We start from the raw sequence: 8,234 nt of genomic DNA, 5'->3' as shown, positions 1-8,234 counted from the left end.
TTTTTTTGGTCTTTTTGAGACAGGGTCTCCCTGTAGCCCCAGCTGGCCTGGAACTCACTATGTAGACCAGGCTGGCCTTGAACTCACAGAGATCTGCCTGCCTCCGCCTCCCGAGTGCTGGGATTAAAGGCATGCACCAACACGCCCAGCTAGGGGTGATTAACTCTTAAGGGAGAAGCAGGAGTTACTGAAAATACAACTTCTTTGACTTTCCTTGGGAGGGAACTAGCTGTGACAATTTCAGGAAGAAAAGGTTTTACTTGCTGGGGCTGAATATGTGCTCCTGGTAGAAACCAGAAGAAATCTCTGAAAGGAAGAAGGGAGACAGAAAAGTGCTTCCTGAGAGACAGAAAAGCATCCTTTTCTGTTTGGAATTTAAGACTTACAGAAGCTATATGAAGATTGGAAAGTGATGAGTTACTCTTAAATTTCTTGGGTGCTCAGACTGTAGTGGGCAAGGTTGGCCTGTGGTGAAGTCTAGCTCTCGTGCCAACATCTTGTCTTCGAGCCTCTAAATTTCAACTTGCACCTTGGGGGCATAGGACTCTGAGGTAAGCCTTGGCTTAGAAGAAGGCAGAATTACCTTCTCTATTCCCATGTCCAGGAGCTTTATGTGTCCTGGGAAGCCCAGGTACCTGGACATCCCTTTTGAGTGTCTAAAACCAGAAGAATTTCTCAGACCAACTCTAGAAAACCATTTTCCCTTCTTTGCCAAGCTCTTCCAACCCTGGGGCTTGTTTGTTTTTATCTAATCCTGATTATGAATGCCTATTTTAAACCTGTATCCAGGTGTGTGCCTGCTGTACCTCAGGGAACCACAGAGTAAGAGAATTGAACATCATAGAGAAGTTGATTGAAAACTAAGAGATTAGCTGTCCTTCCAGTCATTTAATGAGTGACAGACCTGGAACTAGAACCCAGGTCTATATACAACCAGTGCAGAGATCACCAACTCTTCCCTTAGAAAGGGCCTTCTCCAGAAGGCAGGTTGAAGGAAGACAGGGACTTAGCAAGGTACACTGCCTTCTCTCTTCACTATATTATACCAGACAGCTTCTCTTTCTTCCTACTGTCTTGCCTTTCCCCATCCCATGCCTGACCTCTTTCTTCTCCTTTCTTCCCTCTCACTCCTCTCCCTCACAATCCTGGCTTTCCTCTGAGCTCACTTGTCAGGCTTTTCATGCTCTCTTCTTCTCATCCTTCTCCTCATCCTTTCCCTCTATCACCTTTTCCTGCCATTTCCCTCATTTGTCTCCACTAAGTCCCAATAGCTCTGATTCTCAACTCTTTTAAGGATTTTGAGTCTACAGTCCAGGGGAGAGCACACTTGGGTTTGGACATTCAAGAGCATGTCTTTCTTCTCAGCTTCACTTCTTCCTGTATCCTAGGAGACTGACTAAACAAAGTGCCCAGAGAATGTGAGTTAGAACCCAAGTGTTCTAGGTGTTCGTGTTTCCTCTGGTGTCTGAAAGGAGGAATGGTTACAACTGATGCAGGTACAGTGGGGAGAGAATAAACAAAGGGTTTGGGAGAGGGGGCACTGGGAAGGACACAGAGATAAAAGCTAAAAGTAAGAGAGATTGGGTCAGTCAGGCATGGTGGTAATATGCCTGTATCCTAGCACTTGGGAAGTGAAGTAGAAGGATCAAGAATCCAAGGCCATCCTTGGCTACAAAGCAAGTTTGAGGGAAGCCTGGGTTCAAATATTAACTCATATATATATGCATATATAGAGGGGGGGGAGAGATACCTTTGAGGATACAGAAAAGTACCTCAGTGATATAGATGGGACAATAAATACAGAATGTAAGGTTTGAAAAGTGGACCAGTAAGGCAGAGTGAAAAAAGATTTGGTCCTCATCTTCCAAGTTGCTTCATATCACCAACAGATAGACCTTTAGAAGGGTCAACAGAAGTGCCAATGATATTACAGAAGTGGAATTCAGGGTCTCTCAAATTTCTCTCTGAGGGGCAGGTAGGAATATTTTGTCTATTTCCTTGCTTCTGAGAAGGGTTATGGCTAACCTGTCTCATATAGGATAGGAAGTCTCTGGGCACAGTTCTAGTCCTCAGAATGCTATAGCTTGAAGGTTCTCTTACAGCACTTATAATCCAGAGACTCAAGATTAAGTCAGCATCTCCAGAGGGTGTCTTAAAGTCTACCAGATCAAAATTTCCAAGGACGAGGTTTGAGACTATCTAGAAACCATTCTAATAAGCATACCTAGTACAAAGGCAACTCTGGGAAACCATGAATTCTCCCATTACACACCAGGAAGTTGTGGTTTAAAGTCCCATAGCACACAGCATGCTGGTGTATCAAGAAATTACGCTGGCTCATTAAGCAGGCAAAGAACAAAGCACAGAACTCAAACCCTGGCCCTTTCCAAGGACATCTTTCAACTCTTTCCTTGTTACCAGGAGTTTCTGATACCTTGGACAACCCTCATTTGGTAACCTTCAACAGTCAATGTACCTCCAGTGAAGATTATCTACATTAATACCCCACTTCTCTTATTATGATGGCCTCACCTCTGAGAAGTGGCTAGGGTCAGCACTCTTGGCCCTGGACAGCCAAGAGGTTCCTCTATAAAAGGGTGATTGACACAGACAGAAGGAAAACTGTAAGAGTCAGAGGATAAACTGGAGAACCAGGAGGAGGGAGCCCAGTAGAGTCTTGGGGGGTGGGGAAGAATCTATCTAATCAGGATGGGTATGCATCTGGAGGGTAGAGCTAGAGACTCAGGCAGGACTCAGCTTGAGCAGAGATTAGCCAGAGCTCCAGGTCCTTACCGAGGTTGGATAGCAGTCCTGTTTATGAGCTATGCCTCCGGATCTCTGCTCTGAGATGCTCTCTGTGGTGGGCTGAGAAAACCCGGCCTGGGTCCTTTTCTTTGCACTCGTTTCCACCTCTTCTACCACTGACTGCTGCTGCTGAGACTGGCAAAGAGGGGTAGAGTGGGGAGAGGTGTGAGCGCTTTCCTCAGTCCAGCCCTTTCGATTCTTAAAGGCCCAGGGACACGGGTCAATGTGAGGGAGTAGTGGGGGTGGGGTGGCAGAAAAGGATTAAGGGAACAGATTGAGCTACACACACACACACACACACACACACACACACACACACACCCCTCTCCAGGGAGAAGCCTTACTGCCCTTTATCTTGATGCCCTGCCCCCACTACACACACACTGACCCCAATAGTGCAGTAGCTCTTAAAGTGAAACCCAAGGCGTTTCTGAATTGCAGTGCTTTGTGAATCACTGCTTTTCATTCTGGTCAGTGTCTGCATGGGATACCACTGTTTTTGCCCTCATTTCATCTGGCTGCTTTCCACGGTGTCTGTTTCCATCAGCTTGCTCCTGTGTTTCTGCATCCTGCCTTGCAGAACACTCAATCTAGCTCTGAAGAAATAGGATGGGAAGGGAGCAAGGCGAGGAGAAAGGAAGAGATAATCAGAGTTTGGAGAGACAGATTAGTATTTATGCATATGTGTGAAATGGTTCGTTGTTCACACACACACATACATACACAATATAAATTTTATATAAAATTTTTGAGACAGAATATCATGTAGCCCAGACTGACCTTGAACTCGATATGTAGCTAGGGATGATCTTGAACTTCTGATCCTCCTGCTTCTACCTCCTGAGTGCTGGGATTATAAATATGTACCACCATGCCGTTTAAGTGGTGATGGGGTTGAAACAGGTCTTCATGCCTACTGAGCTACTGTTCACACATTTACAAAGATATGGGTAGGGATAAAGGGACTCTAGAGATGCCCATGCCTATGCTCTCTGGTGTGTCTTTTTTCCTGAATGCCTTTCTCTTAACTCTTGTACATACAATCTATGCTTAAAATGTCTTATTTTTTTTTTGGCTTTTTGAAGCAGGGTCTCCCTGTAGCCCCAGCTGACCTGGAACTCACTATGTAGACCAGGCTGGCCTTGAACTCACAGAGATCCACCTGCCTCTGCCTCCCAAGTGGTTAAAATGTCTTAATAAACTCTACTTTGCTTAGAAAAAAAGGTGGGGGGGAGGCGCTGGAGAGATGGCTTAGCAGTTAAGAGAACTGGCTGCTCTTGGCAGAGGACCCATGTTTGTTTCCCAGTACCCATATGGTGGCTAATTCCAGTTCCAGGGAATCTGATGTCCTCTTCTGGCCTCTTCAGTCATTGCACATACATGAAGCACTTACATATATGCAGGCAAAACACTCATACCCATTAAAAAAAGAAAAAAGAAATAGAATCCAGGGCAAAGAGGAGAAGAGACCAGAAAAACACTCACTAGAGAAGGAAGGTAATGAATAGGTGGCTGGCACAGAAACCAAGACTGAGGAAAGGGAGCCAAATTAAGATAGGAAAAAGGAATTTCAGAGGGCATTACTATGACTCCATGCTTCACAAATAGAAACTAAGGTCTGAGACGTTTATACAGTGCTCTAGACTATGTGTTGGCAGCAGAGACAACCAGCCTCACACACTCCCTACATGGTGGGCAGCTGAGATTTGCTTTTGCTTTGCTTTGGAAAGACTGGGAAGTATGGCTTCTCTGAACCAGTGGGCGACAGTTAAGGCAGTTAAGAGCAGAGGGCACATATATCGAACTTCCGAGGGATTCGTTTTTGTTGAGGTGTATTTTAGTCACAGGCACAGAGGGAAGTAGCTTTGGGAACTGGCATGATTTTTAAGTGTGCTGTGATCTGGCTGCCTCAAATGTTTCCCTCAAACACCCCTCAACTGACTAATAGTCTACCATTAGTGGTTATTTATAGCTAAAATTTGAGTCCCATTAAAATAAAATCTTTCTAAGTGATGACCATAAAAACCAGGATAATGATTACTTTAGGAAGGAGTTGTAGAATGAAGTAATAGCTGAGCAAGTTCTATTTTTAGTCCTGAGTGCTAATGGGGGGGGTGTCTTCACTTTATAATAATTAAGATATACATTTTCTTTATTAGTTTTATATTACCTGTCTGCTATTTCACAATGAAAGGAATTAAAATGTTTACTCTTTCTTTTTTTGAGATGAGGGTCTCCTTATGTTGCTCAGGCTGGTCTTGAACTTGTGGTCTCAAGTGATCCTCTCACTTCAGCCTCCAAAGAAGCTGGGACTATAAGCACATGCCCCCATGCCTGCTTGCAGTCTCTGAAGCCTCAGTAGCTTTATCTAGTTTATGGCAAAGTGGATTGATCATCTGAGAGCAGTTTTTTGTTTTTATTTTATTTTTGAGACAGAGTCTCATGTAGTCAAAGATATCCTTGAATTTAATATGTAGCTGGGGAAGACTGGACTCCTGATCCTCCTGCTTCCACCTCCTAAGACCTGGGATTCTGGACATGCACCGCCAGCCTGGTTTAATAGCAGGCTTTGATGGGAAGCAGAGTAGACATTAAGGGAAGGAAGACATTAAAAGGGAAGCTGTTCATGAGGAATAGGAAGAATAGGGATATTAAAATATAAACTACCCATTTCAGATTTGACTAACAGAGACCCTTTCTCACACTTGTCTTGTCTTCCCACTTCTACCTGCCTGACATCACCATCTCCTTTTACTGAGCCTCACTTTCACAGCCTTCCTTTTGTATATCCTTCCTCCTTTTACTTCAGGATTATATACTGTTTGCCTCTTCTTCATCAGCTCAGTGCTACTCAAGCTCATTTCCTCCTGGGTGAGGTAGGAGAGAGGGATGTTGCTACTTCTGGATTTTTCTGGGAGAGTGCAGGTCTCAAATATTCTGTTTTAGTGTTCTCATTAACACACCTACTCTTCAGCATATGTGTTCTGATTTGGGGGTAGGGGAGAAACTTGAGAGAGTTCACAAGGTTAGTGTAATTTGAATGTTTGGCTTTGAAGGGGCCAGCGAGATGGCTCAGTAGGTAAAGGCATTTGCTGCCAAGCCTGACAACTTTGGTTTGATCCCCAGAATCCACCTGGTGGAAGATGAGAACTGACTCCGACAAGTTGTCTTCTGACCTCCATGTACTCATGTACTCACACACAAAATAAAGAAATGTAAAATAAAAAATACTTAGAAGGCTTGCCCTTGGAGAGAATTCAGGACTTTGATTAAATCCAGAGAGGCAGCAGTCACGGACTTAGGTGCAGGAACTGTTCATCTGCTTGGGTAATTCCTATGTCTGCAAAGATCCTGGCCCTTCCCCCACTGTTGTCTATTATTAACAGATTCAGAAACCTGATCAGGACAGCAGCAGCAGAGGGACTTTCTGGGAACCATGCCCAGGAAAGGCTGAGAGGCCCTAAATTGAGATAAAGTAGCTGGTGGAGAGGGAGACCCAAACATAGTATGCTCACTGAGTCACTCATGCTTGCCCAGGCTCTCCTCTTGACATTTGGGGTGAAGGCTACCACACCTACACATTGCTGCTGCTCAGGAGAGTTTGAGTCCCCTTCCCCAGCCAACTCAACTACCCACCTCAACTCAAATTTCTGAAATAAAGTATCTTCCTGGTGCCAAAAAGACAACTCAAGATATTAGATTACAGGGATGGGGAGATTATTATTCAGTACAGTGTTTGTTGTCCAAGTATGAGAACCTGAGGTGAGAGGGGAGGTAGAGATAGGAGAGTCCTCAGAAGTCCACAGGCCAACTAGCCTGGTGTATTCAGCAGCGAGCAACAAAGAAACTTGTCCTAAGGGGGACAGTGAGGATGGACACCAGAGGTTGGTTGGTCTCTGACCGTCAAACCTGTGCTCACACTCACACACATGAACACATGTGTGTGCACGCACGCGCACACACACACGCACACACAATTTCATTCGAAAATCACTGAGACCACCTGTGGAATTCAAAGCCAGTATGCATAACTTCAGAAGACCAGAGAATATATAATCACTCTTCCATTCCAACAAAATGATAAATCTCATTTCTGCTATTTTTACTCACTGAATGGTGGGCAGGGGGGAGAAGGCATAAAAAACCCCAGAATCAAATGAGAGATGGTGAATAAAGAGTATACGGTATGATATTCCAAACCGAGACAAAACTTCAGTAGAGCGCTGAAACAGAAGGGGTGTGTGTGTGTGTGTGTGTGTGTGTGTGTGTGTGTGTGTGTGCTATTTGTAAGAGAGGCCTATCTACCAAAAGATTGAAAGCTAAGTATACCTAGGAATGAAGACTCTTGTGAGCCACCATGTGGGTGTCCTCTGCAAGAGCAGCAAGTACTCTTCAACCATTGAGCCACCTCTCCACTCCTGGCCATTTCTTTTTTTTTAATTTTATTTTATTATTTTTAAATATTATTTTCATTTTATGTGTATGAGTGTTAGGCCTACATGGAAGTGCACCCAAGTAGTGCAATACCCTTAGAGGACAGAAGAGGGCATCAGATCCCCTGGAACTGGAGTTATGGATGATTGTTAGCCACCATGTGGGTGCTGGGAACTGAACCTAGGTCCTCTGCAAGAGTAGCGAGTGCTCTTAACTTTTGAGCCATCTCTCCAGCCACCCCCACCCCTTTTTAAAAATATTTATGTGTATGTGTGTACACCTTCATGAGTTCATGTGCACCACATGCATGTAGGTGCCTGCAGAAGCCAGAGAGGGTGCGGATGCTCTGGAACTGGAGTTACAGATGGCTGTGAGCCACCTGATGTGGGTACCGAACCTAGGTTCTCTGCAAGATCAGCAAGAGCTCTTCACTACAGAGATATCTCTCCAGCGTGCCCCCTCCCTTGCCTCTACCATAATTTCTTATGCTACAATAACACTATGTATTTTAGAAGTTTCATTTTGTATTATGTAGAAACACATAGTTTTTGCCTTGTATATTGATTTTGCATTCTATGATCTTGCTAATTCCAAGCATTTGTATATTCTTTTGGATTATTTATGCCTATGATCATGTCAGCACATGTAGGTTTTCTTTTCTGCTACAGCCCTCTTTTTCTTACCACACTGGCTGGGGAATGATTCAGTGGTGTGAGCATGGTCATCGGTTTGCTGTTTCTTTTCTCATCTCAGGGAAAATGACTTTTTTAAAAAAAAATTTCTTGTTTTAAAGGTAAGGTCTTATGCTAGCGCATGCCTTTAATCCCAGCACTTAGGAGGCAGAGGCAGGCAAATGTCTGTGAGTTCAAGGCCAGCCTGGTCTACAGAGCAAGTTCCAGGCCAGCTGGGGCTACAGGGAGACCCTGTCTCAAAAAAAAAAAAAAAAAAAAGATAGGCTCTCAGGGTCTCATGTTCTCATGTAGTAGAAGGGGCCT

At 44.3% G+C, this 8,234-nt stretch overlaps 1 protein-coding gene across 2 annotated transcripts in view; it reads right to left on the bottom strand.

The window, feature by feature from the left end:
* The window catches only part of Plcd4 (phospholipase C delta 4), a 30,115-nt gene extending 27,029 nt beyond the window's left edge, over positions 1–3,086 (bottom strand). Inside the window, exon 1 of one of the 2 annotated variants that reach the window (XM_029560039.1) lies at positions 2,794–3,086. The gene's annotated coding sequence lies outside the window, so the exon portion shown is untranslated. The remainder of the gene's footprint in view (positions 1–2,793) is intronic. The other variant, XM_008825716.3, reaches the window with a different exon arrangement.
* Positions 3,087–8,234: the final 5,148 nt, after the last annotated feature.

Source organism: Nannospalax galili, unplaced genomic scaffold, assembly GCF_000622305.1.
Source record: "Nannospalax galili isolate Female #2095 unplaced genomic scaffold, S.galili_v1.0 scaffold127, whole genome shotgun sequence".
Taxonomy (NCBI): domain Eukaryota; kingdom Metazoa; phylum Chordata; class Mammalia; order Rodentia; family Spalacidae; genus Nannospalax; species Nannospalax galili.
The sequence above is the reverse complement of the archived record's forward strand: the minus strand, read 5'-3'. Positions and strand labels throughout refer to the sequence as shown.